General features: G+C 38.3%; 1 protein-coding gene across 1 annotated transcript in view; it reads right to left on the reverse strand.

Annotated features, from left to right (window-relative positions):
• Positions 1 to 25,882, reverse strand: part of st3gal2 (ST3 beta-galactoside alpha-2,3-sialyltransferase 2) — a 50,419-nt gene extending 24,537 nt beyond the window's left edge. The window contains exon 1 of the mRNA XM_032580992.1: positions 25,155 to 25,882. The gene's annotated coding sequence lies outside the window, so the exon portion shown is untranslated. The remainder of the gene's footprint in view (positions 1 to 25,154) is intronic.
• Between the last annotated feature and the right edge of the window lie 1,217 nt (positions 25,883 to 27,099).

Here is a 27,099-nt window from a genome sequence, read left to right on the forward strand (position 1 = left end):
ACAGTAATAATAAATAAAGTTATCTTTAAAATGAATCACTCAAGTGACATCAAGGCACAGCAGTAGACTTGAATGTCAATAAAATAAATCTGGTTGTGTGTGTTGTTTTTGTCTCATGCAAACTTTGCTTTAATTCTACTTTTTTCTATCTAATCATAATAAATCATAGTCAGACAGAGAGAGTCATGAAACAGGAAGAGCAGGTTTCCTGGAAAAAGAGGAAGTAAGTTTCCAGCCTGCAGATTTATAAAAATAGCTGAGACTATTCCTTATTTTAAAGCATGAAAGTTTTAAACAATGAAATCTAAACATTTTGAGTAATTTGATAAGATTCAAAGTAAAATACTTATATTAATATTGGTTTACTTATAATAATACTTACACTTACATTTGTGGGAACTCTTACAAGAAAAACAAGTAACTGTAACTTTGGTATCAAATAATTAGAATCATGGATTATTCTTGGTTTCTTTTCAGAAAAACATCTGTAATAACTCACATTAGGATTATAATGCGAGTAATTAATAAGTTATGGTTATAAAATCATAAATGAATGCTAAATCAGAGAAGCTAAAGAAAATAAATGTGATATAAATGTGATTTTGACATTGAACTTGAAATGGTGTAAAAGGTGTAACTGTAATTAAACATCACTGATATGTTGGAGGTAGATGGTAGGTGAAAGGTGAAAGGTTAAGGGAAAAAGGGGAACTAACAGGATAGCAGAGATGACCAATGCCTTATTTGGAAACAGGTTGTTGAACAACGTAAACTTTTCAGAGAAAAGGTCGTGCAGGCAAGGGACATAGGAGGTTGAGCAACCCTGAGACATTAGCACAGACATCAGGACATAATGTCTGTAAGACAGTGATGGATATGAGATCATCTGTCTAAGCAGACAGCCAATGAAACAAGCACAACAACAGTGCTAGCCAATGCAAACGCACCAAAAGGCTGGATAAACCTAATAAAAGGTGAGAGCAAAAGAGGAATCTTTGGTTGGATCCTCCAGGCAGCTTCGAGCCAAGAGATGGACAAAGAACTCTGCAGCTGAAGAAGAGCCGGGGCCACAGAGCTGAAGACTGTCCTTCTCATGGAGACCAACCCGTCAGGCCCACAACCTGTGGCTTCACATCGCACTTCTCTCATCAGCTGGGTTCAGACCCCAAAGACAAAGACAAAGACCAAGGCAAAGACAAAGAACAAAGGCAAAGAAGAAGAACTGGTGCCTTCCTTCCTGCCAGCACCAAGTCCTGTGTGACCTCACCATCCATGCGGAGAAGAAGCTCATCAGACCTACAGAGATCCCGGCCTTCATCGATCAACTTCCTCCTCCTGCTGCAGCACCTTCTTCATCATCAGGCCAGGTCTGGGGTTCGAAACGCCAAACTCCGTCCGTCTCTCTCAAAGGTTCCCTTTTTTAGTTCTCAGTGTCAGCAGTAGGGAAAGATAGACTAGATGATTGATTTTACTTATTTGATTATTTCTGCTACTGAATTAAGCTGTACTGACCCTTGCAAAAATGCCTTACTAATAAAATATTTAGCATAAAGAAAATCTAAAAGATGTTGTGGACATTCAGTTAATGAGTCACCTTAAAGTTCTTTGATGGTTGTAAAATAGCTCTGATGTTTGATTCTGGAGAGGAAAAAGTGGAAAATGTTTTTAGGTTGCTGGTAGCCCAAATGTAAAACATCATCCTTGGGACTCGCCCGAGTCACTAAAACCTACCTGGTTCAATAACAAGAGCAAGTTGTAAAATAGAGAAGAGCGACCGTTAACGGGTGTGCTCTGTGAAACTAGTTGGCTGCAGGCTGCTCAGTCTGGCTAATTCACAGGGGGAAGAAGGGTGGGACACCTGGATGTAGGCCGTCAGAAACCAGGCGAATCGTTTCTCAAAACCAGCTTAAACAGAGTTTACTTCAGTTCTGGACAGGGTAAATCCCAGCAGATTTAGAAAACTCAATTAACCCGTTAGAAGGAGAGCTGGTAGCACATCTCCCCTCTCAGAAGAGGAAGGAGAGAGAGAGAGAGTAGAGAAAGAAGGGGGGGGGGGGGGGGGGGGGGGGTGTTGCGCAACAACAATATGTAACTTTTTCACACCGCCTGAAACCAGGAGCTCTGTTTAGTTGAAGTGAATTCTGGTGCAGTTTAAATGTGAACACCGAGGGATCCAGAAACGGCTCCAAAAGCAGGAAGCAGACTACAGTGCTGAGCATTCTGGGTAAAAATAACCAAAACAAAGGCGGCAGTCTAGTGGCAGTGCCTCTACCCTCCAGTGGTAGAGACAGAAATCCTACAACCGCTAAAATCTGACGCTAATCCACTTTTGTTTACATTTGGTGAAGAAGGAAGTTGCGCTCTGTGTCTTTTTCAGAGGTTTTTGTGTTGTTTTCTTCAGTGGTTTTTGGTGCAGCGCCCCCATAGGCGTGGAGGGAAACAGCTTTTTTAAAGAGTTTGGATCGTTTGGCCAAGTGCAGCATGAAAGCGAACCGCTCCAGTTGAAAATGTAACAAATTTTGCAATTTAGGTCCCCAATCAAACCGAGTCTACTGGACTAACAGGTGTAAAAACAAACTTAGTTCATCCTAAAAGAACATAAAATCAGGATGACATGTTCTGTTGATTAGCTTTGTAATAGATGATGATTTAGTAGATGTGTAACGAGATCCATTTTTGGGAATATAGACCAATTTTGATCAATCTGCACCAGATTATTCTGCAAGAAATATAGATTTTTAAAGCCCATTTTGTTATATGTGACATCATCGTGTAGAAAAATGTGTTAAAACCCTGAACCAATAATCAGGACTTTTTTATTATTTCTAAATGACTTTACATTTATCTGAGGATTCAGTCGGAATCTCAAAAAACAAAACCATAAATAAGTTGGACAAAAGTGAATAGAAGAACCCTTAAATAAACACAGATGTGCTTTTCAATCCTATTTCTACATCTAGTTTGGGAAGCAAAGTCTACGGACTTAAGATGGAGCCTTGAGGAACTCCATGATGAAGAGGAGATAGTGATATTCAGGGCTGTTTCTGAGTGACAGGATTTTTTTAACCAAATTTCATGCAGCTATGTTTGATCTTGTTTTGTTAACCTATTTAGATCCCATCTCAGTCCAACACAGCTCACGTTTCCAGTTTGTTTTATTTTTTTACTTTGTGCTCGCGTTTCCCCATCAGATTTTCTACTTTTCTTTCTGTGCTGCTCTGCTCGTCTGTCAGAGAAGGATCGGTGTGTCTCAGTTTGGATGTCGGCTGAATGCATCTAAAAAACGTCACAGTGCTGAACTGGGAATGATGACTGACGGCGTACAGACAGATAAAGCCCGTGAGGAATACCAAACAGGAACGCTGAACTTCCAAACAAATTCCTGTCACTTTTGGGCTCTTCTGGCTGTTACTGGAAATTCATCTGTTGTTTTTTACTAAGCGCTCGGTGACGCGCTCCACGGCTGCAGAAATGTGTCACAAAGGAGAAGTAATAATGTTTTGTCACAGGTTGTGTTGACATAAGCTCTGGGAAATGTTTCTTTTGCTGCTGCTTGATGACAAAACAAGTTTAACTCCATTAATATTACAAACTGAGAGAAAATAATAATTAAAAAAAGAGCAATCAGCTGGGAGATTTTTGCAAAGCTCTTAAATCTTGTGGTAAATTCTTGTTGTAAACGGATAAACAACATAATTCCTCACTGGGCCAAATCTTGGAAAAGCCTTTTTAAAATCAGAAATAACGGAGTTTAAAGTTAGAAAAACTGAAACTGTCAACTCAGCAAACACTTTCCACACAATCCGAGTGGTTTATCAAATAAAATATTTATGATCCCTTAACAAATACTTGTTAACGGGAACAAAATGCATATATACTGTATGTCTCTCTCTCTCTCTTGAAGAGAGGAAGAGGATTTAAGTGCGATTGGATGTCGCATCATCTCAGTGAGAGATTCCCTTCATGGATGGACAGAAAACAAATCTAATGCAAATGTGTGAAGCTATCAAATCCAAAGTTCACATGTGGAGGTCAAGCTGTGGGCATGAAAATAGTTTAAATCAATTCATTTCTGAATATTTCAGAATCTAGAGAGAGAAGAAATCCAATAAAAGAGTCACTCAAACTTTAACTGATTTTGTAAAAAGTGTAATATGAATAAAAATGGCAGTTCAGTCAGCTGAAGTGCAACTTTCTCTGATCTGTTTAAACTTTTAAAGGCGTTTCTGTTGGGAAATTTACAACTTTGTTTCAAAACCAGAACTGTTCTTTTATTTTTAATCTTGAATCCTACTGGATTCTGTGGGATAGTTTCTTCAAAAACTTTCTTTCTGATGATGTGAAACAAATCCAACAACTAAAAGTTAGGAGGCTATTTGTGATTAATCGGATTGATCGTGATGAATCAATTGTTGAAATAATCGCCAACTAATTTAGTAATAGATTAATCGTTTAAGTATACAGACTGTAAAATACATACATTTTTACATTTAACATAAAAAAACCTTATTTTTCTGTAAATATTTTCACCCAAAACTTCTCAAATTGCAGTTTTAGATTCACCTGGTTAAAATTCTGCACAAACGAAGAAAAAAAAACTCTATTAAGCATAATTAGCGTTCCACTTATTAATCAGTTAATCAAAAAAATAAAAATCAACAGATTGCCCGTCGACTGTATTAATGTCAAGTATATCTTTTAGCTGCAGATGCAAATAATCAAACTTTTACCAAACGAATTCTATGTTGTTGCATTTTTGGCAATAAAATGTTCATTTTCTTATTTAAATAAGAAATTTAATTATTTGTTCATTTGCATCTTTTAGTGTATTTTAAATATTGTATAAAAACAGTTGGGGGAGGCTAAGTGAAAAATCTGCAGAATGTGCTAATTATGTTTATCATTTTAATCTATTAATCGATAGATTAATTGATTACTAGAATAATTGTTAGTTGCAGCCCTAAATCTGATAGATACATTTATTGATTGATTTTACCTGGATTTTTGCATTCTAGATGCAAGTGCCTTAACATATACTGAAAAACCTAAACTTAAACTTAAAAAAATCTAACCGCAAAAACTGGAAACATGTATCTAATATTTGTAATTTTCACCCTTTTGTAGGCATTTAAAAGGAACTCAACGCATCTTTTCCATTATTTCAAATACAATGGCGTAAGTGGATTAACAGACGAGATAATCTGCAGATTAATCACACCATGGAGGAGGATTCCATTAAATAACAAAATTAATGGTGAATATTCAGCATAAAAAGCACTAAAAATGTATTAAACGTTCAAATATTGAAACGTTAGACCCATCAGTCCAAGAACTTTTATTTTCCATCACCCTATTTTTGTTGCATTGCCATGGCAGCCAGCAAAGCGAAGCCGGGTTGTTACAGCAACACGAACCGCAGAGTCTCCAACCTTGACCCAACTAATCAATGCTGGGAAAAAAAAGGAAGAGAAAAAGAGGACAGACGGCCTGCAGTTCAGACAGTTTCTGTCTGAGTTTTATGTTTCCAGAGCAAACCCAGAGGACATTCTGCAGGTTTGATTTACCGGATCTTTTTCTAAAGCAGCGAACCAAACACCTCACAGGAGAGCATATGATAATCTGTAGAGCTGCCGGAGCTTTTTTAACGTATTAAGGTTTAAAACATGACCCGTTTTTCCAGTCGGTTTAAAGATTCTGTGTAAAGGCTTTTTTAGCATTTCTCCAATTCATCATTCAGGCCAATTAATGCGAGGCTGCAGCTCTCCGCTGCCCCTTTAGGTCTAATGCAAAATGCAGAGGATCCTTTATTGGACACATTACTCAGTTTAGAGAATAAAACTTTTTACAAACACAAACAGAAAAAATGCATTTCAACACCTTTCTATTTAAACAAGGCTACAGGATTTTTGCACCGGTTAAACTGCTGCAACACCACAAAACATTAAGGTGTACCCACATATTTCTTATTTATTTGGGTAAAAAGTGCTAAATAAATAGATAAACTTACTTTGAAGTCCTGCTGTTACTGCTGTACCTACTTCTATAAGCGCTTGGTTATAAAAAGACAAATACTTTGTGCTGTACTTAACATTTTCTATTGTAAAAAAATTATTTTACCCTGATTAAAAATAAAAACTCTGCATTTGCATCATTTCTGAATTCCAGTTGGAGGCCACACAAAATCACTCCAGGGGCCATTTGTGGCCCCCGGACCACACTTTGGACCCTCTGGCTTGAACTGATCAGTTTTACAGACTGAAGCTGGAAAACTGGCTCCAAGTTTCAAACTCCAGCTTTTAATCTCTGCAGACGGTTTTATAGAAGCCAGTCTGCGTGAGTTCCTGTCCAGATTTAATTACCATCTTTGATTTTTAAACATTTTTTTTGCCTGTTGCTGCCAGTAAGCAGCACAAGCGTTTCCAATCTGTCATTAACCTGCCAGGGATATCCTCCATTTTCTGCTTCTGGGATGAGTGAAGCAGCGGCCAGCAGCTGCTCATCAGTTTCCCAATAACCTCTCGCCATCTGCTCCTCCCTCTTCCAGCTGTGACGCTTTGTGATGCTAAAGATAAACTTGAGCAGAGCATTTTCTTCTGCTGCTCCCAGTTCATACTTCCTTCCTTTCGCCGGACCCACATGCTGCAGACTGACCGGTTAATCAGAGGAGGTGTGGAGCAGCTGCGGCAGTGAGAGCAGTGAATCTGATGGAGAAAGACTAATAAACTGAACTCAACATGTTCTAAAGGCTAAATGGGAACCGGCCTGAAACCAACGGGAGAGGATAAGATAATCAAAAGAAAAATACAAGAAAGTTTAAACAGAAAGGAATGAATTATACGGCAACACCCTAATGGCAATAATAACAGCTGGGTATGGCAAGACATTTCGAACTGAATAAACAAGAAAATGATCAAAAACAAAAACCAAATAACTATAGCATCCATCCATCCATCCATCCATCCATCCATCCATCCATCCATCCATCCATCCATCCATCAGTCAAACTGGCGCTAATATTTTTTGTTCAGTCATTTTATTAGAAGTTATTTTCATTTTCATTCAGCATCTTTTTTTTTACTGACTCAGACTGAGTGATGCTGCTGTTAGCATCACTGCTTCCTGTCCTCTGAACTCTCACTCCTGAATGTCTCCAACGCTCCACCTGACTCCACCCGGCTCCACCACTCCACCTTGCTCCACCTGACTCCACCTTGCTCCATCCGGCTCCAACGCTCCACCTGGCTCCACTGCTCCACCCGGCTCCACTGCTCCACCTGTGATGCTTTTCTTTCCCTTTAACATGCTAATTCCCATCTGGCTCCACTTCCCCTCTGACAGTTCCTGATGAAGGTTACGCTCCGCAGTTCTGTTCACAGAACGTAATTAATTTCAGGAGCATTTTATTATCCTTAACTCATGAATAAATCACCATGGTAAAAGATCATGAAAGGAAAATGACAGGATGCAGATTTTACCAAAGAGAAGAGCGTGATCTGGAAAATCTGACCTTTATAATTTAAAGAAATTAAAACCAACGAGGTCTGTTGAGTCCAAACTTTACAAACATGGTGAATGTAAAATGTGTTTTATACAGGAGCTACTATGGTGAAATTATCACAGTTAGGAGCAAAAGTTTCATGAAATCCAGTAAGAACGTCCATCAATCAGGATTAGAGATGGACTGATTCCCAATATTGGTTCCAATATTGAAATAAAACAAGATTGAGTATCTGAGAACAGAGTGGGCCAGTAACTAGTTACATTAAAAAAATGTCAGGAGTATTTTTACTATACTGTGCTTTTTACTTTCACTTGAGTAATTTTATTTTGAAGTATCTATTCTCTTACTGAAGTAACATTTCTGGATTTTCTACCCACTGAATGAAAATCAAACATTTTTTAACCAAAAACTCAGCAGGCAGACACACACCTGCAGTTTTTTATTAAAGTTTCATGAGGTTTTTATTGAAAGAAACTGATTTCAAAACATTTTATTTTGTTTGATTTTATTTTTTTGTTGTTTATGTGAATTTTTGTCATTTTCGTCCTTAAAATACCAAAAATTTTCACAAAACTTTTCATGTTGGTCCGTCTGATTATGTAATTTTTAAATATTAATTAATAATTTGATCAGTTCCTCTGTACTTGAATAGACTTTTTACCAAATACTTTTTACTTTTACTTGAGTACAACTTTTGGGTACTCTGTCCGTGGCAACATGTCCGATCCATAAGGGCAGATCTGTACAGTCTAATTCTATGTTTTGTGCTCTGAGCAACGTCATGCCTTATTATTTATTTACATTATATAGAATTCAGTTTATTTTTGAATGTTTGACCAAGTTAGTCAACCTCTTGATTTTATCAGTTTCCGTTTCTTTATTATTTATTTCACCTTGTCTGCTCTACTGCTAATTGCACTGATTGAACAAATTAAACATGTTTGACCAAGCTGATGAAGCTATTGGTGTATTTAAGTGTTCAGTTACCAAATAAATGTGTAATAATCCAGTACATTTATGCCTTTTTTTCAAGAAAAAAAAACATTTTAAGTTAATTCTGCGATGATTTTCTGTATTGGATCGGTATCGGCTGATACTAAGCCTCAGATATCGGCACAGGAAGTGAATAAAAGTGGAAGAAATCTGATGGATTTCATTAAATATTGAAAAATATTTTCTTCAGTTTACCACAGATACACAGGAAACATGTAATTTGGTCTGCTAATTTCACAGACAGACGAGCTGAGCAACGTGCCAGTGTCATTAACGAGCACCACAGTTTCAGTCCTTTTTTATATAATTCAAATGACACAATTAGCAGAAGACAGGAGTGAACGAATTATCTCTTTCCTCAGGATGTGGGGAGTGAGTTTCCATGGATACAGCCGAGAAGCGAGGCTTTCAGTAGACAGCTTTATAAAAACGGAGACACTTAAATTCAGCCATAAATCATCCATTAGCTCCCTTCCAGCTGAGCTGCCCTTTCGCTATGTCTCAAGTTATTTCTGTTGTGCTTTAATTTAAAGGGAACATCTTTTTGTGTCGGGAGGGAGAGCTGCATCGGATTCAGGAGATTCGTCTGGAGGTTTGTGATAGATCATCTTTCAAGGTTGTGTGTATCTAAAACGCCACTGAAGTACTTTTCCATTGCTGATCCGAGCAGTGTGTTGTTTAAACATGCAGTTTTATATTGTAAGATTTGTTGAACTGAAATCATCAGAAGGATAAAATCTGACTGATGGCAGGAATAAAGAGAAGATAGAGGCTGACTGGGATTGTTGGCTCACTGCAGGAAAGATAAAAATATAATGATTTCATAAAAGATATTCACCAAATAATGCTAAAAATGTTGGTTGCATTTTTGGCATTACAGCCTTTCTTATTGTTTTTCTCTTTTCTCTCTTTCTACCAAAACCTGGATGACTTTTTTATCTTCAATCTGGTGATTTGGTCTCAACTAGTCCTTCTTTTAAAGACAGTTTTGTTTACAGAAACTTCATAATTCATTTTATTTGTTATTTCTGTTTTGTTTATTTATTTGGAATATTTAAAATCCAGTCTTCCAGTTCCAGTGTTAAATGTTCTTTAAAAATTAAAGAAATTATTATGCCATTACCATTATATTACATGAAAATGGTCTAAAAACAACAATATTATCATTTATTGCAATAAACAATAAAATTTGTTGGATGTGGTATTTCCCCTGTTGACAATAGAAATTTGGTGAACGAAGTATAAACTCAGCATCGTTGGAGCTCCATATATCAGCCAGACTTTCCACTGTTTCAAATTTAAGTGGCTTTACTGACTGAAGTCCTATTAGCTTTTGCAGTTTTTGCACCATGACTTTTTAAGTTTGATCATTTTTTTCAGATTTCCCACTGAATCTTCAGCTGAGAGTGATGATGTCACACTTCAGACTCTGACATGTGAAATATTCAGAAACGTTCAGATTTAACTTACATTAAAGCCCACAGTTTCATCTCAAAATGTACAGGCGCATCATGACTTCTGTTTGCTTCAGAAATCAGAAAACAACAAACTAACAAGAACCAAACTGAAGGGCCTTCTCCTTCATCACATTTAGTTAGTTCCCACATATTATACACTTGACGTCCACCGCTAATTAAAATTGTAATGAGTGAGGGACAAACAGCAGCAAAAATAATGGAGCATCTTTGCATGAGAAATAAAGCATCCCAGAGTCTATTAGCAACTTCTTCTGCTGGTTGTGGATCCATTTAAGCTCCAATTTAAAGTGAGGATGATTAAATTTCACAGAAGTATGAAGCACTATGTATGGCATGAATGTCAGACGCCTCCAACCACAACCACTTTCTCTGTCTTGCTTTGTTGTGAGATATAATGCATCGGTTTTGCTGCATATTTTAGGGAGACATACCAAGAGAGGATTAGCAGGGATAAACAGGCTTAACCATGCATATGTATCACAACAACCAAACGGTAAATTTCCTGAACTCAGACCAGTGTAGTCAGATTTAGAAGACTATTGCAAGCAGCATGGAGGGGGATGGAGGGTGCAGAACGAGTGAAATTACAGCAAGAAAGGAGAAACGTTATGTTCTGCTGTTATATACCGCAACAAGAACCAGTTATACAACAGGATTACAGCACAAAGCAAGTAAATTTAAACTAAACAGCAAGGATTTCTTTTTCTTTTTTTTCTTTTTTTTTTTGCTTAACCCAAATTCCTCTGGTTCTGTAACACAACGTTACACAATGTGGACACTTTGAAAACCAAGCAGCTCCAAAGATGATGACGTTTTTAGCTTCATCTGCTTTGCATGGTTTATCATCCCTGAAAGTTTAAGCTGCACTACTGTAATACTTTGATACTTACGCAAGGTCTGAGCACAAAGGCAGGTGGCGAACTGAAAACTGTTAGATACAGTAAAAATAAAAATGATTTAAAACTAGAAAAAGGTCATAGCTTTACATTTGTCTTTTAAGTCTGGTAGGTTTCAAATTTAAAAGAGGTTTGGGTTTTCTCCTTCAAGTTTCAAGAACGTCTTCTGTCGTTTTCAGCAAATTACACAACATAGTGCAATTATTATGCTCCCAGTTGAGCCACTAAATTTAGTGCAGACTGTTTTATATATTTATGTTTCAAAATCAAGGAACAAAGGGAAGAGGAGCAAATGAGACTAGGTTATAAATGAGTAGTAAACTATAATTGTGACAAAAATATAACAATAAACACTTCGTAATGCGAGCTTCAATGTATTTACCGCCCCAATTTAAATAACCTGGAAAATCCTATAGAAATCTTTTTAAATCTTTGAACAGTTAAAATGTTTTATTAATCCTCTGCCACGCCCACAGTCTACAGTCTACTGAGCTGACTTTAATTTAATGAAACACAACTTTTCTTTGTTTTGTATTATTGTTTTATTGATTTTTTTTACCTCTTGGGTTTGATTCTATTTTTATTTTTATTAATATTTTCTTTCTATTTTGAAGCATCTATAAGACAATTCTGAGAAAACAATAGCATGTAAATGTTTGCTGATGGCTTTGGCAGGAGTTTTAGTTATATTTCAGGAGCTGAAAGGGTTAAATGAAGCGATTATTTTTCAATTAGATTTTTGTTGATACTGAGAAACACCTCAGATTTTAACAGATTCCCAAATGAGCTTTAAGCACATCTTTTGAGCAGCAGCAATTAGACTTGCAGAAGTATTGCCATTTATCTCTGCTTACTGGATTGCACTTGACTCAAGAGTTCTGCACCATCTGCTTTTTTTTAATGTAGTGATCAATAACCACCTCTCACTGTGGCCTACGAATTCCCAGAACATTACACTTTACTCTATTCTTCTGCTTCCTCAGCGTGGCTCAGATTTTTTTTTGTTTGTTTTCTTCTGTCTTGTTTGCACTGGTACAAATCAAAGAGTGCAGATCTGCTCGACCACTGAGATATCGCCCTCCAGGTGAGATCAAGAAGCATTTTCTCTTCGGTCGTTTTTATTTTTAGTAATTTTTTTTCTCTGTAGACTGTATTGTATTTATCCACTTATGACAGACAGAGTGCAGTTAACCGGAGGTAGAGCAGAGCTGCTAAATCACTAAAATAATCCTCATTTTCATTCCCTCATTCATCGTTTCATTCCGTATTTTTGTATTATCTGGAGATGCATTCACATCAGCCATGTTTGGTCCATTTTAATCAAACTCCAGTTTGTTTGCCTAGAAAGTCTGGTTCGTTTGGTGCAATCAAACTCTGATTTGGACCAAGAAAGCAAACTCTGCTCCATTTACAAACCTCGGTCTTGGTTCGGTTGAAGTGAACACTGGTGTGGTTTGAATTCATACGTGAACACCAAGTGGACCAGAGACTGCTCCAAAAGCAGGAAGTGGACTACAGAGCAGGACATTATGGGTAAAAACAACCAAAACAAACCTGTGCGCCTAGCGATAGCAGGAGTAATGGCTAGTGGTCTTTAACCAGAAACAAAAGAGAAATCCTACATCTGCTCAAATCTGACGCTACTCCATTTTTGTTTACATTTAGTGAATATGGAAGTTGCGCTCAGTGTCTTTTTCAGAGGTTTTCGTGTCGTTTTCTTCAGTCGTTCTTGGTGCAGCGCCCCCACAGGCGAGGAGGGGAACAGTTTCCTCAAAAAGTTTTGTTTGAGACAGTGCAGTGAGGAAGCGAACTGCAGCAGCTGAAAATGTAATAAATGCTGCAATTTTGCTCTCCAATCAAACCAAATCTATCAACTATCAAGTTAGAAAACACCCTAAAATTGTGTGGAAAGATTTTTCATGAATCCCCAATAACAATTAAAATTTTAATTAAATACAATGAAAACTTTGCCATAACATTTTAAAGTAGCAGATCTTATCAAATTTTTTCACAATTTCACCAGTGGTATCTCCGCTGAGCAGTATGTTTAGATGAAACCTTCTAAGTGAACAGATGTACAGTTTCAAGACGCAAACACAAAGTGGTACTTTCCCTCTCCTCCCTCCTCACTGCTACCCCTGCTGGGCCTTTCAGCCTCTCTCCTCCTCGTCTTTCTGGAGTCCTGCGAGAGGAATAATAAAGTGAAGCCTGGCAGGACGGCCCTGAGGCCCGGTGCCAGCTGCTGCTGCTGCAGAGACGATCCATCCACAGACACGGGAAGAAGGTTGATGCAAACGAAGACAGTCTGCCAACTTCGGCAGTCTGGATGCGTCCTTTATCTGCATGCATAATGTGAAGTCTCACCTCTTCTCCAATTAAGAACACATTACCAAGGCTGCCAGTGCAAAGAGCATCAAATCACAGTTAAAGTTGACATATCATGCTTTTAAATCTGTCCTTTTCCAATTTGAATAAATCAGTTTAGGTCTATATAAAGTGGAACGGCAATGATTTGGTCTGAATTTTTCATTATTGCAGCTCCAAAGGCTCCATTTTTACCCATGTTCTGGGTATGTCGAAAAGTAACTCTTTCTTTGGAGCCGTCTCTTTAAATGCAATGCTTCAAGCCCCGCCCCTTCCAGGTCGCAGAGCGTTCCACTCCACCACAATCAGCCAGTAGTTTGATAGCAGGGATATGATTGGCTAGCAGCGCAAAAACTTTTTATTCCTAAATTGACTTAAAAATGTCAACAATGAAAGACTTTTCCATCTAGCCAAACATATTTGAGACAGAAAATGCTACCATAATGAATTAATCAATGCAGTTGGTAAGTTAGCAAATGCTAGCGCTAAGAAAATCGTTGAGTGGGTTTGGATCATGAGACCAAAACGGCAAAAACAAACTGTTCAGGTAATAAAGACAGTACGATTCTGTCAAGGAGCTAACAGCTAGCACGTAGCGCTAACATAAGCATAATGCTTCTGCTACAAAACAACGGCTAAGACGTCATATAAACATTTTATCAACATAATTTTATCGGTATTTGCAGTGTACCCTTTTGTTGTGTTTGTTGTTTCCACAGACAAGAGAAACTTACGCACTCGTTCTTTAAGTGTTTTGCACAAAGAAGACTTTCCCCACTGACAAGGGAATATTTCCAAGAAAAATAAACTATAACGAGGTACTTCGAAGAGGTTTGGTGGGGAAGAATTTAAAGAACAACCAAACTTTCTGACTTATCTGCTTTGGCATCTTTGAACTTAAACTACAAAATTGATTTGATGAATAGAAATGTCAGATTCACAGCAAATACTGTGACGTAATAGTTCAAAAAACGTAAAAGTGAGTAGAGAAAACTGAACAGATTGAAAAATGTAAATATAAAGATATCTACACAGCGTCGGAAGAGACTACGTTCAACTTTTCTGCATTCCTAAAGACTCCAAGTTCACAACAAAGGGAATTTAAGGGCTTCAAAAGTGGATTTTGTATGTTATGTCCCTTATCATACAATTCAGTATTCTCTTACAATCTCCTCTTAACTTCTTTGCACAAACCTAGACAAAAAAGACAAACAAACGAGGAATACCAAAAGTTACAAAATTTGACCACCTAAAATTTCAAGCAGTTATTTTGATAAGTGTCAAGAAGCCAGTGAGCACGAAATGAAAATCATCATTGATTGAAATTTGCAGTACATTAATGAATCTACCGTTGTGCTTTCTTGCTTTGCTACTATGTTTTTACGCCGGCACCCCTGATGACAGCAGCGATGCGACACGTTTGGCACAACAGCTGGTCCACCTGAAACCTTCAGCACAGAAAACTTCCTTTGCTCCCACACTCATACACTATCTAACGAAGCGTTACCCTCTGTTAGTCCGTCAGACTCAGCTGAGCAAGAAAGAAGGCAGACAATCTGGAGGCAAGAACAAACAGACAGATGGAGATTAAAACCTCTGTCCGTCCCGAACTGCATCACCCTTCGGTGCAAGGATCAGCGTGTTCAGATCATGGATGGAAAGCTTTTAAGGTAGATTGTCTCCCTTAAGTCCACACTTAAAACAACTTCATAGTTAATACCAACATCAACTGATTCTATGATATTGCTAACTATTTTTTCTACTTCTAACATAAACAGGCAAAGAAGTCACCCAGAAATGTTTTTTCACTCCAGGCATCCAGTCCCAGTCATCATCAGTTCTGATGATGCCACACACGTAGGGAGTCCACTACGTCTTAAAACTGTATTTATTATTTTTTTCTTTGCCATTTTTCTGTACTCTTTAAAATACAAGAGCTTTCTCTGTTTAATTGCTCTGTTGTTCTTTTTTGTAGGTTTCTGTAAAGTGCGGTGGTTCAGTTAATGGGAATGTTCTGTTGTTGATCCTCACTGTTCTTAGGAAGGAGAAATGTCAGTTTGTCTGGAGTAAAACTGTGATACTGAATTAAAACAATACTCTGTCCTTGGTGAAATATTTTTCACATTTCCTCTAAAGTGTACCTCTTGTTTTATTGTGCTAGTTTTCATAAGCATGTTGTCTGTAAACATTGAATGTATTGACAATTTGTACAATTCTGTGATAGTATATTGGCAATTGAATTTCTTTGCAGGATGTCAGAATACCTTCCCAGAGCTGCTGCTTTGATATGAACTGCATTAAACCCTCAGATCTTCTGCTTGAGGAAACTCCAAAGGTTCTCAATAGGGTTGAGGTCAGAGGTCAGAGGAGGATGGTGACCACACCATGAGTTTCTACCCTTTTATGCCCATAGCAGCCAATGACACAGTGGTATTCCTTGCAGCATGAGATGGTGCATTGTCATGCATGAAGATGATTTTGCTACAGAAGCTCTTCTTTTTGAACCATGGAAGAAAGTGATTAGTCAGAAAGTCCATATACTTTGCTGAGGTCATTTTCACACCTTCAGGGACTCTGAAGGGGCCGGCCAATGATTCTCTCCCCATGATTTTGGCCCACAGCATGACTCCACCACCTCCTTGCTGACGTCACAGCCGTGTTGGGATGTGGTCGCCATCCACCACCAATCCACTACTGCGTCCATCTGGACCATCCAGGGTTGCACAGCAATCATCAGTGAACAAGTCTGTTTGAAAATTAATCTTCATGTACGGCTGGGCCCACTGCGTCCGGTTCTGCTTGTGAGCTCTGGTTAGGGGCCCAATAGTAGCTTCATGCACCACAAGCCTCTGGAGGATCCTCCACCTTGAGGTTCCAGAGGCTCCAGCAGCTTCAAATAACTGTTTGCTGCTTTGTAAGGACATTTTAACAGCTGCTCTCTTAATCCGATGAATTTGTCTAACAGAAACCTTCCTCATTCTGCCTTTATCTGTACAAACCATCTTTGTTCTGAATCAGCCATAAATCTCTTCACAGTACGATGATAACGCTTCAGTTTTCATTAAATATCTAATTTTTTCATACCTTGTCATACGACACTACACTATTTGATGATTTTTGTCAGCAGAGATCCTTTCTCTTTCCCATATTGCTTGAAACCTGTGGCCTGCTTAATAATGTGGAACATCCTTCTTAAGTAGATTTCCTTTAATTGAGCTCACCAGACAAACTAATCAACCAGCTCTCTGAAATTAATTGTAGTGATTCAAAGAGCCCTGACAAACAATACCATCTATGAATTTAATAGCACAACAAAAAATGTAATCTTTATGACACTTAAATCCAATTTGAATAATAATTTGGAACACGGTGTAAATCTAATAACTGGAAAAACACGCCATGTTCAGCATCATTTCATTACGGCCTGCTCTAAAACAAAGAATACGGGTGTTTTTATAATATATGCAACTGAACACAATCCTTTGCTAGGGCTGGACAATAAATCAATAACAATATATATCACAATACATAAGTGATCAATATCAATAGATGATATGTCTGATAAAATATTCTGAGCTCTGATCCAGGACTGCACAGCATTCTGGGATATCAGGACCATTTCAGATACATATTAAAAAGGAGGGGTAAATTTCCACCAAAATACTTGCAGAACTTTTCTAGAAAAAACTTGGAAATTTTTTTCCCAAAGTCAAAAGTGTCAATGTATTTTTCTTGGAATTTTTCAACTTTTCAAAGAGGGAAACTTTCTTGTTTTTTGGTAAAAATTTACTCTTTTTATAGATGACTTGGCTTTAGTTGTCCAACCTCATACAGACTGCTAAAAGCAAAGTAGGTGGAATCAACTAACTTACTCATTCTGTGGTTACCTAGCAACTCACTCATTCTGTGGTTACCTAGCAACTCACTCATTCTGTGGTTACCTAGCAACAACCTGTTGAGTAACTTGCCAGGAGCAGTTTGAGGTTTTTCATGCCTCATAACTGCTTAATAATAATAATAATAATAATAATAATAATAATAATAATAATAATAATAATAAAAACAATGGCTTAGAGTGAAAACTTGTTGCATTTTAGGCAAGAACATGTTTATTTTCTTATTTAGAAAAGAAATTGAATTATTTATTTGCACTTTTATGTATTTTTAATGTCATATAACATACGTTTATGTGCATAAAATCTCTAGAATGTGCCCATTTTAAAAAATCTGATTAACTGACTAATAATAGATTACTAAAATAATTGTTAGTTGGTTTAGTTCAGTGAAGTTTATTCTGTGGGGGGTAAAAAAGCCGATAAAGAATCGATTCCAGATGGGATTCGAATCGGGAAAATCTGCAGCTAGCTTCCCTTGCTTCCGTTTAAATAAAAACATGGTGGCCACCGCGCTAGCTTTCAGGTCACGCTCACTCAACCACAGTGAAGTAATGAGTACATGCTGAGGTGCTGCACAGAGAGCAGCGTCTCTGCTGTTTCAGGGGGAAGAGTCGATTAACGAGGAGGTCTAAAACTTCACGAACAGAGAGCGGGACGGGATTCCCCTGGGAGCTCTTTCACGCTTCACGCAGAGCAGAGATGGAGAAACGAGACGGTTTCTTGCAGATAGATGATGTAAAAGCGTGACAGACAGCAGCCCTGGGAACTTCTGCTTTATAAAACAGGAAGAAATGACACTCGCTTCGTCTAAACTCCAGGAACAGAGCCAGCAGCTTACATTGCATTAATGTGGAGACACTGCTCAGGGAAGCATGAAGATCTGTGACGGAAACATAACCCGCGGTTCGGCTCGCTCTGCAGAATCATCTCAGTAATGACAGAGACTGCAGAGCTGCTGCTAAAATCAGCAGAGGTTATCGGGAATGTCTGCCAGCTGCTGCTTCAGTCCAAGTTTTAAATCAAATCATTGGAGGTGAGGAGATTCCTGATGGCTCCAGGTTCTCCAGGATCAGAGCAGCAAAGAATTATCCTGAAACAATGGACAATGAGCCAGACTGTCCCATTGGGAGAACAATGGAGGACTTATGAGGGTCACACATCACCACCCAGTAGCCAGACTGGATCAAGAGGTTCCTACTGTCTGACGGGTTTTAAAGCTGCAGTATCTAACTTTTATTTAAAGAAATGTTTTTTACATATTTGTTAAAACTGTCACCATATTGTGACAGTTTGCAATGAGACAGTTAATCTGTAAAAAGATCAATCTCCACCTCCACCCTGAGCTGCTATTACCATCTGAAGAAATATTCCCAAACAAAAACAAGCAATCAAAGCCAGGAGGAGGGTCTTAGCGCTGTCAATCATCCAGGTGTTTGCTGCTAAATGTTCTAAGAAAGAACTTACCATTTCACATAACTCTTTGTCCGTCGTCATTGGCGGCCATGCTAACTAGCTCTAGCATTCACAACAGGCTCTGCTAGCTGAATCTTAGGAGAGAGCTAGCAGTCAATGGGAAGAGATGATTGACAGCACTAAGCCCCGCCTCCTGGCTCTGTTTGGTTGTTTCTAGGTCGCACTGGGAGAAGGAAGAGGAGCTTTTTTGTAATAAAGGACTGTTATTTATCCAACTCATTTTCTGTATTAAATGAAATTCACAGATTTTTCAAATTCTTTTGGCCATTTAACCAAATTTATTCTCAGTTAAAGGACAGGATTTGGGTGCAGAAAAGTCAGATTTCCTGTTACAGTTACTGGATAGACGTTGTTTTAATGACTATAAAAGCTCCGTTGTAAAAAAACAAATATTTTGTGTCGTACCTTACATTTCCCATTGTAGGAAAATCTGGTCAATAATAATTTTACACTAATTAGAAATAAGACATTTAATAAACAAATGTATATCATTCTTGAACTGTAGCTGAGGTCCACAAAAAAATCTGCCTGAGGGCTACAAATGGCCCGCAGGCCACACTTTGGACACCCCTGATCATTCCTGCACTTCTGCAGCACCCATAAAGCCAACGCTGTGGCTAATAAAATTATAACCACGCTGAATTCACTGAAATTACACTAAATCTAAAAAAGATTAAAGGCTGTGATTCATGCAAGCTTTAAATGGTTGATGCAGCACCTGGAAGGGCTTTTAAAAATGAATCCAGCTGCAGAGCAAGAATAACGACTGTAAAATGAGTGAAACAGGTGGTGTATTTTTATTTCTCAGCATAACGGTACAGGGTGGAGCTCCTCAGCTTGGGTCCCATTTACTGTGTTTATAGACAGGATCTCAATGCATAGCAGTGGTACAGAGGCAGTCTGGTTCAGTTAATACAGCTAGAAACTAGACCTGAACCTTCAGGGTCATATAAAGATGGTTACAAAGTCGGCCTTCTATCACCTGAAGAACATTTCCAGGATTAAAGGGCTAATGTAGCAGCAAGGTCTGGAGAAACACATTGATCACTGCAACAGGTCTGCCTAGAAAAAAAATCAATCCTCCAGCTGATCCAGAACGCTGCTGCTGGTGTTCTGACTAAAACCAGGAAGTTAGAGCATGTCACCCAGATCTAAAGTCCTTCACAGGCTCCCTGTAGCTCAGAGAATAGACTTTAAAATACTGCTGTTAGTTTATAAATCACTGAACGGCTTAGCACCACAACACATCAAAGATCTGTTGTATCAACCTTTCAGAACCTCTCAGGTCTTCAGAACCAAACATGGAGAAACAGAATCCACTTTTTGTGCTCCTCTTCTCTGGAATAAACTTCCAGAAAACTGCAAAACTCCTGAAACACTGAGTGAGTGCCGTTAAATCAAAGCTAAAACCCCACCTGTTTAGCTGGTTATCAAGCTGCTCCAGATTAGCAGTAAATGGAACATTGATCAGCAGTTCTGATGAACATTTGCTTGATTACTTTGATTGCATTTGACAAAATATAATGCTTATTGTTTGTGATGTTTTTAAGATGTAAAGCACTTTGACCTGCCTTGTTGCTGAAATGTGCTTTACGAATAAACTTGAATTGAACACAATCCATGTGCTGCCCTGTCATCAGCGTCTGCTTTTTAATCTTCTAAGCTGTGTGTGTATGAGAAGCAGTATGAGGTAAAGATAAAATAGATCTTTATAAACAGTGAATATTCACCCAGTAGCAGCAACCAGTGAGGAAAAAGAGAGGAAAAACCCAGTTGGAGATGTCAGGATCCATTAAAACTCTGCGCTCCCTTGGTGTCTGATTAACCTGTTTGAAGCTTTTCCTAATTAGGTAATTAGTCGAGCTTGGAAAAGGCTTCACAGTCCCACCACCGCAGATTCTAATGATATAATAAAGATAATCAGCTGCAGTTTTAGACTTTAGTTTGTGAGTTGAGAAATGATGCATTATTATATGATTTGGCTCAGCAAAGCAAATTTCAGATTACGGTAATTTAATACAGCTCTGGCCTAGAATCTGACTGAAGTTGAATTTTAACATAATATAATATATGATGGTGTTCTTACTCTATGTGTCCTGAAAAACAACTTTAATGCATCAAAGATGAACTATTTTTACAAAGCACAAAGGAGGAGAGAATGGGGGCGGATATCAAAGGGACCCCGAGACACTGATGGATGATATGAGTGGGTGAGGCAGCTTCGGTCTCAAATGTGCATCCTTTATTAGAAACAGGATTCAAAATATGAAATAGAAGACATTTTCTCATTAAAATAATCCGAATTTGTCTCCTGAGACAGCCACAATCCACAGCTACGTCCTGCTGATCCGACGCTTTGATTAATTGATCGTTATCAGAGTGAGAAGCTCAATGAAGGCAAGACATTTGGTAGCCTGATTCTCTAAACCACACAGGAAGTGGTTGGTAAAGCGCTAATAGCAGACCAAATTTTTGCTAGTTTTGAAGACACTGAGCACCCTTAGCTTTCCTTAAATACGTTTTTCTGAATAAATTATAAAGTTCTGATTTACGTTGCTGTTTTGTGTACTTTTTGTTGAATAAAGTTTGACAACTTTGTTGAAGTTTTGGTTATCGACTGCTAGTTATTTTTCAAGTAGTTAGACGTTTATGCTCTTATTTGGAAGTGGGTGAAGACGGTTCCTTTTCCTCTCATGTTCTCGTTTATTCTGTACCCAGAATGCATCAGTAAACAGCTTAAAGTCTACTGATGTCCTGCATGCTTTCTGACCGGAGTCCTACAGTGGTCAATTAAGCAAAATCAGCAACAGAGTTAGAAAAACTCAACAACAAAACTGAAATTATGAGTGAAAGGTCTTTAAAAAAATCACTTCCTGAAGTGCAACCTATACAAGTAGGTGTTCAGCACCAATTTTCATTATATACTATGTTGTAACACGTTGTTTTTTTGAGTTTGTATATTCCAGTTAACAATTAATCAATAACTAAATTAGTTGACAATTATTTCAATAACTGATTCATCACGATTAATTTGACTGTTAGTTTCAGCTCTACTGCTAAACCAGTTAGCTGAAAACTCAAGATGGCTGCTTAGCATTTGTTTTAAGTCTGATCAGGAAAAGGAGGAACAGCTCAGCGTGTAAGCGGAGCCAGGTGAGGAAGACCTTGCAGTTTCCATCCTGGCTTTACCTTCTTTGGTTTTCCAGGATGTGTTTGGTTCCCAGTTTAACCGAGTTAAATGTGTGTGAAGCTAAGCAGTTTACAGTGATTGGATGCAGGCCGTTTGTGTTTGAGTGGATGTGATAAAATGAAATACATTTACAGTAAGTAGTTTAAAATGATAGGATTTTGTGTGTGTGTGTGTGTGTGTGTGTGTGTGTGTGTACGTGTGTGTGTGTGTCAGTGGAGTTTTGGCTTTATTCCTGCCATGAAAACCTGCTGCCGCTGAACGACTATGTCACGATGCACATCTTCACTGGAGGCTCTTTTGCCTCGAGGCAGAAAAGTCGAAACAAGTCACAGATTTTTTTAAAAGCCCTTAATCTGTAGTCTCTGCCGGGTTTCACTACCGTACAAAAAAATCTGCACTGATTTTACATCTTTTAACCTTTTACTGCAAAAAACACAAACTCTTACCAAGTATTTCTGGTCTAGTTTCTTGTGCAAATATCTTAAAACAAATGAAATAAGATGAAACTAACTCACAATACATTTTTCAACTACATATAGCAGCTTGTTGTAAATCAATAATTCTTTAATATTGGTTAAAAACAATCTTGTTATAAGTGAAATAATCTGCCAATGAAACATGCACTTTTTCATCAACATTAAGAAGCTACTGACTTAAAACAATCTGTCTTGCAGAAAAGTTACTTTTTGTTGGTTTTGTCTTATTTGAAGTGTACTAAGATATTTGCACAAGAAACTAGAGAAAAAATACTTGATAATATTTTGTGTTTTTGCAGCGTTGCAGGTGGAAGTCAAGCCTTTTCTGTGTAACAGAATTATCGTTCTGCTTTTCCTTTAGTTATTTGTGAAGCGAAAACACGGCGAAGGCAGCTGGGAATGCTTTTCCAAACACAGGCTTCTGCTTTCGTGGAGGAATCAACTGATTCAGAAATCTAGGAATCTGTTGCATAAACAGTTCGCTGGGACGGTGTTGGACCTGGCTGCGGCTCAGCATGACGGATTTACATTTCAAATCGGTTCTTCTCAGAACGAAGCAGGCAGATAATAAAGCCTGTTTGTTTGTGTGAGTGTGCGCTCGGTTTAAAGGGAGGAATCCAATTAGCAAACTGTTGGCCTTTGATCCGTTTGTCACCTGATGGCTCGATGTCCAGCAGAGAGGGCAACGGTTGGTCTGACGTTGATCCAGTACAGCTACAGTCACGGTAAAAACAAAACGCAGCTACATCTTCTTCCTTTTGGCTTTAAACTATCAGGATGTAATTTAATTCCATGGTGGTTGAAACAATTAATTGGATTATTGAAATAATGTATATTTTGCTTAATAAAAGTACTTTAAAAGACTTCAATGTCCAAGTAAAACTAAAATAAACAATACAATTAATTAAAGTAAAATTCAAATAAATTGAAATTGAATAAAATAAATATATATGGATGCAGTGATGCTGTGTTTTGTGGTTCCTTACATTTGAATTGGTAGGACAAAATGTAAAATATGATATATTAAACAGAGGTAATAATTCATGAAGCTGCTTCAGCTGTTTATCTCTTTGCTTCGGTGCAGCTCTGAGTTGCTGATGGATGTGGTTCTGTCGGCTTCTCCTTGCCTTAACTCTGATAAATCATAAATCCAGAGTCAGAGCGGGCAGAAAAACAGCACTTTTCTTTTTTCCAATCAGTAAGTCGAAGCAGAAAACTGTCAGTTTAAGCCGGTTCGTGCTCTGCGGCTTCAATTTGGCAGAAAGAAAGAAAGAAGCAGAATCAAAGTCCTCCGAAGGCCCCGGGGACGACGCCCCGGCTGCAGATTAAAGTCCCGATTCTGGATTATTTAACGGCCAAATTAAAATTCACAGAGTAGATTTACAGCTCTGAAGTCACAGATTGATGTTCGCTGCGCTTCAGCCGTCCGCCGGATGAAAATGTGACAAAAGGAATCGGATCAGCGGGCCGGAACCAGGATGCCGCCGCCGCAGACGGTTCATCCACAGAAACACAAACCAAACGGGTTAAAGGGACGGATGGAGTCAGGGAGGGTCAGAGGTCAGGGAGGGTCAGAGGTCAGGGAGGGTCAGAGGCTTGGCAGGGTCAGAGGTCAGGGAGGGTCAGACGTCAGGATGGGGCAGAGGCTTGGGAGGGTCATCCATCCACCTAGACATCCATCCATCCACCCATCCATCCATCCATCCATCCATCCATCTACACATCCATCCATCCATCCATCCATCTAGATCCATCCATCCATCCATCCATCCATCTACACATCCATCCATCCATCCATCCATCTAGATCCATCCATCCATCCATCCATCCATCTACACATCCATCCATCCATGTAGATCCATCCATCCATCCATCCATCCATCCATCCGTCCATCTAGATCCATCCATCCGTCCATCTAGATCCATCCATCCAGACATCCATCCATCCATCCATCCGTCCATCTAGATCCATCCATCCATCCATCCATCCATCCATCCATCTGTCCGTTAAGCATGGAGCCTTGTGATATTGGTTGTGAATTTTTTCCTTTAAAAAATTACTTTATTACTTTTACTTCACTTTTCTGTGTAATTATTGAAATAACAATAATAATAATCTGAATAATTATAACAAATGTTTGACAGATAAAACGCTTTGGTTCAGAAGTAAATATATATATATATAATTTTTATTTTTTTTGCTGCATATTAAAATTATTAAGTACATCCAGTCAAATCTCTGACCTTCCACTCAGGACAATCTAATGTTTTATTTCTAGCAGTGGAGTAAATGAACTAGATCCCATTTCTTCATCCAGTTGGATGTTCCAGCTTCACATTTCTCACTCTGACAACCATCAAAACAATTTCCCCATGTTTCTAAAAGAGAAAATCCATCAACTTTACTTCTGTTTGGAGTTATAAAAACATCCTTAAAGCATTTTAAAAAAAATTTCTCACACAGAAAACACCTGATCTTCATCTGCTGGCCCTGAGCAGGTAAATCTGTCCTCCATCATTTCTCTGCCCTCTGCTGTCTCTTAGCAACGCCAGCGGCCGGATCAATGGAGCCACAGAGAGATGGATGAGGGGCCGAGAGGACAAAAAGAGGGAAGGAAGGGTGGGGCTGCAAGGATGGAGCATGAAGAGGAGGCTTGAAATGTCACCATCTGATCTGTGCGCATGAGATTTTAAAGAGACAGGCTTCATTTCTGCACATGAGAGGCGACACGAGGAGGACAATATGGAGTTTTTCTCCTCAGAAACAAAAACAAATCTGACGGCCTCCACAAGGAGGAAGATACTGGCTCTTCATCATCACCAGCTGGGTGCGCACAAAAGCTCCAACATGATCCCTCTTTAATTAAAACATGATTTAACGACCTACCTCCGTGTGGCACCAGTAGATCTGCTGCTGCTGCTGCGGCGGCGGCTGCAGGTTGTTCAGGCTCCGCAGCCTCCCAGCAGACAGCCACGCCGTCTGAATGTAAATGCGTCCTTTTATTCTCCGGGTCCAAAGCCTCCAGAGCCGGAGCCGGAGCCGGAGCAGAGTCAGAGGAGAGGCTGCCTGCGGATGCTAAAAGCTGCTAACCCCGCAGACTGGGAGCGGATCGGAGCGGAGGAGGACGCCGGGACAGGTGGAGGACCGCGGGGGGTCCACAGAGCCAGAGTCAGCCCCGAGGCCGGTCGGACATGTCCCGGAGGAGCTGCGAGGTCGGAGTCTGTCTCGGAGAAACCGTGGATGATCACCGGCGGCCACGGCTGTCAACCTCACCGGCGATAAACCACAACTTCCGGTTGTGATCTTTCACAAAAAAAAGCCGAGCAGAGATTTTTGTTTGTTGTGCAAAGAAACGAACGACTCGGCAAAAATCACAATTAATCAATCGGTCTTTATTTTCTTACATAATAAATGATGTGAGATAAAAACAGAAGGTAATAATGAGAAACTAGAGCTAGTCGAAGGTAAATATGGTATGAAGGGGATAGCGTAAACTACAAAATAAGGGTGAATTACTGCCCAAAAGCTTAGAAATTTTGGGATTAATTTCAAAACTTTTCTAGAAAAAAATAACATATATGAACTCCTTAAGTTGAAAATGTGTGACTTTTCAACTTTTTAAACTAAGAATGTTTTTTTCTAGTAAATTTCGAAGATTAATCTAAAAATTTCTGAATTTTTGGTGGAAAATTATTTTTTCTTCTTTAAATCTACAATAAAAATTAAACAATAATAATAATAAAGAGTATGAAAACAATAGGCCTTCGCAGCGCTTTGCTGCTCGGGGCTAATTATAGTACCAGTACAGAAATATTTTAAACTGATGTAAACTGATTTTGGTTTGAAGGATGGAGGAAACACAACTGGTGTTAATTACGAGCATGAAACACTAGAGGTGAACAAAAAGTCTGAGATGCCTCAGAACAAATAATACAATTGCCATAACTATACAAATGCATGCAAAGTTACAGAAAGGATAAAAAATATATAGCTCACTTAAATTGCTTACAATATACATAAGAACTACAAATATAATAACTTAAAATGGGATTAAATTAGAAATAAACAATCTTATCTTTTTTTTAAAAAAAGGAAAACAAAACAAATCTTCACTTTGGCCTATAGAAACTGGAGTAGAAACATTAGTGGACAGTTCAGTTCGATTAACAGTCTTGTTAAATAATACAATAATTAAATAAATCAGACATACAGAAAACTGTTTCTTTTAACTGACACGCAGCTAGGCAAAAAATAAATCAAATTTTAACTAAATAAGTAAAAGATAAATACAATTCTATTGAATGATAAATTCATATATTTAATATATATTTAGTTAAATATTATATTTTTTAAATATTTTAATATTTAAAAAAAATCCAATTTATGTAATAGCAAGTCACTTTCATTTAGAAAGAAATAACTATATTTGCTGTGTATTTTTTGAGTGTTTTTTTGTGTTTTATCCTACTAGATCTTGATCTGAATACATTAGAATAGCTAATTACTCTATTCAAAAAGATAAAGTTATATTTTACATAGATTCATAATACATCACAAGTGCTTGTTTTGATGCTAATGATTTGAGACTGCTCATAAAAAACCAACATTCAGTTTCTTAAAAACTTTAGACAAATATAAAGGTTTATTAATAAAGAAATGCAGTCACAGGGAAGACTGTTGATTTCACAGATGTGTGGCAGATACTCAGTGACACCCACAAATTGTCAGTGCTGTAGAATATCGATGGAAAGTTGAGTGGAAGAAAATAGGGTCACTGATGGTCTCCATGCCATCAGTTTAACTTGACTATTAACTTAAGAGAAAAAAAATA

Source organism: Xiphophorus hellerii, chromosome 2 (assembly GCF_003331165.1).
Source record: "Xiphophorus hellerii strain 12219 chromosome 2, Xiphophorus_hellerii-4.1, whole genome shotgun sequence".
Classification (NCBI taxonomy): domain Eukaryota; kingdom Metazoa; phylum Chordata; class Actinopteri; order Cyprinodontiformes; family Poeciliidae; genus Xiphophorus; species Xiphophorus hellerii.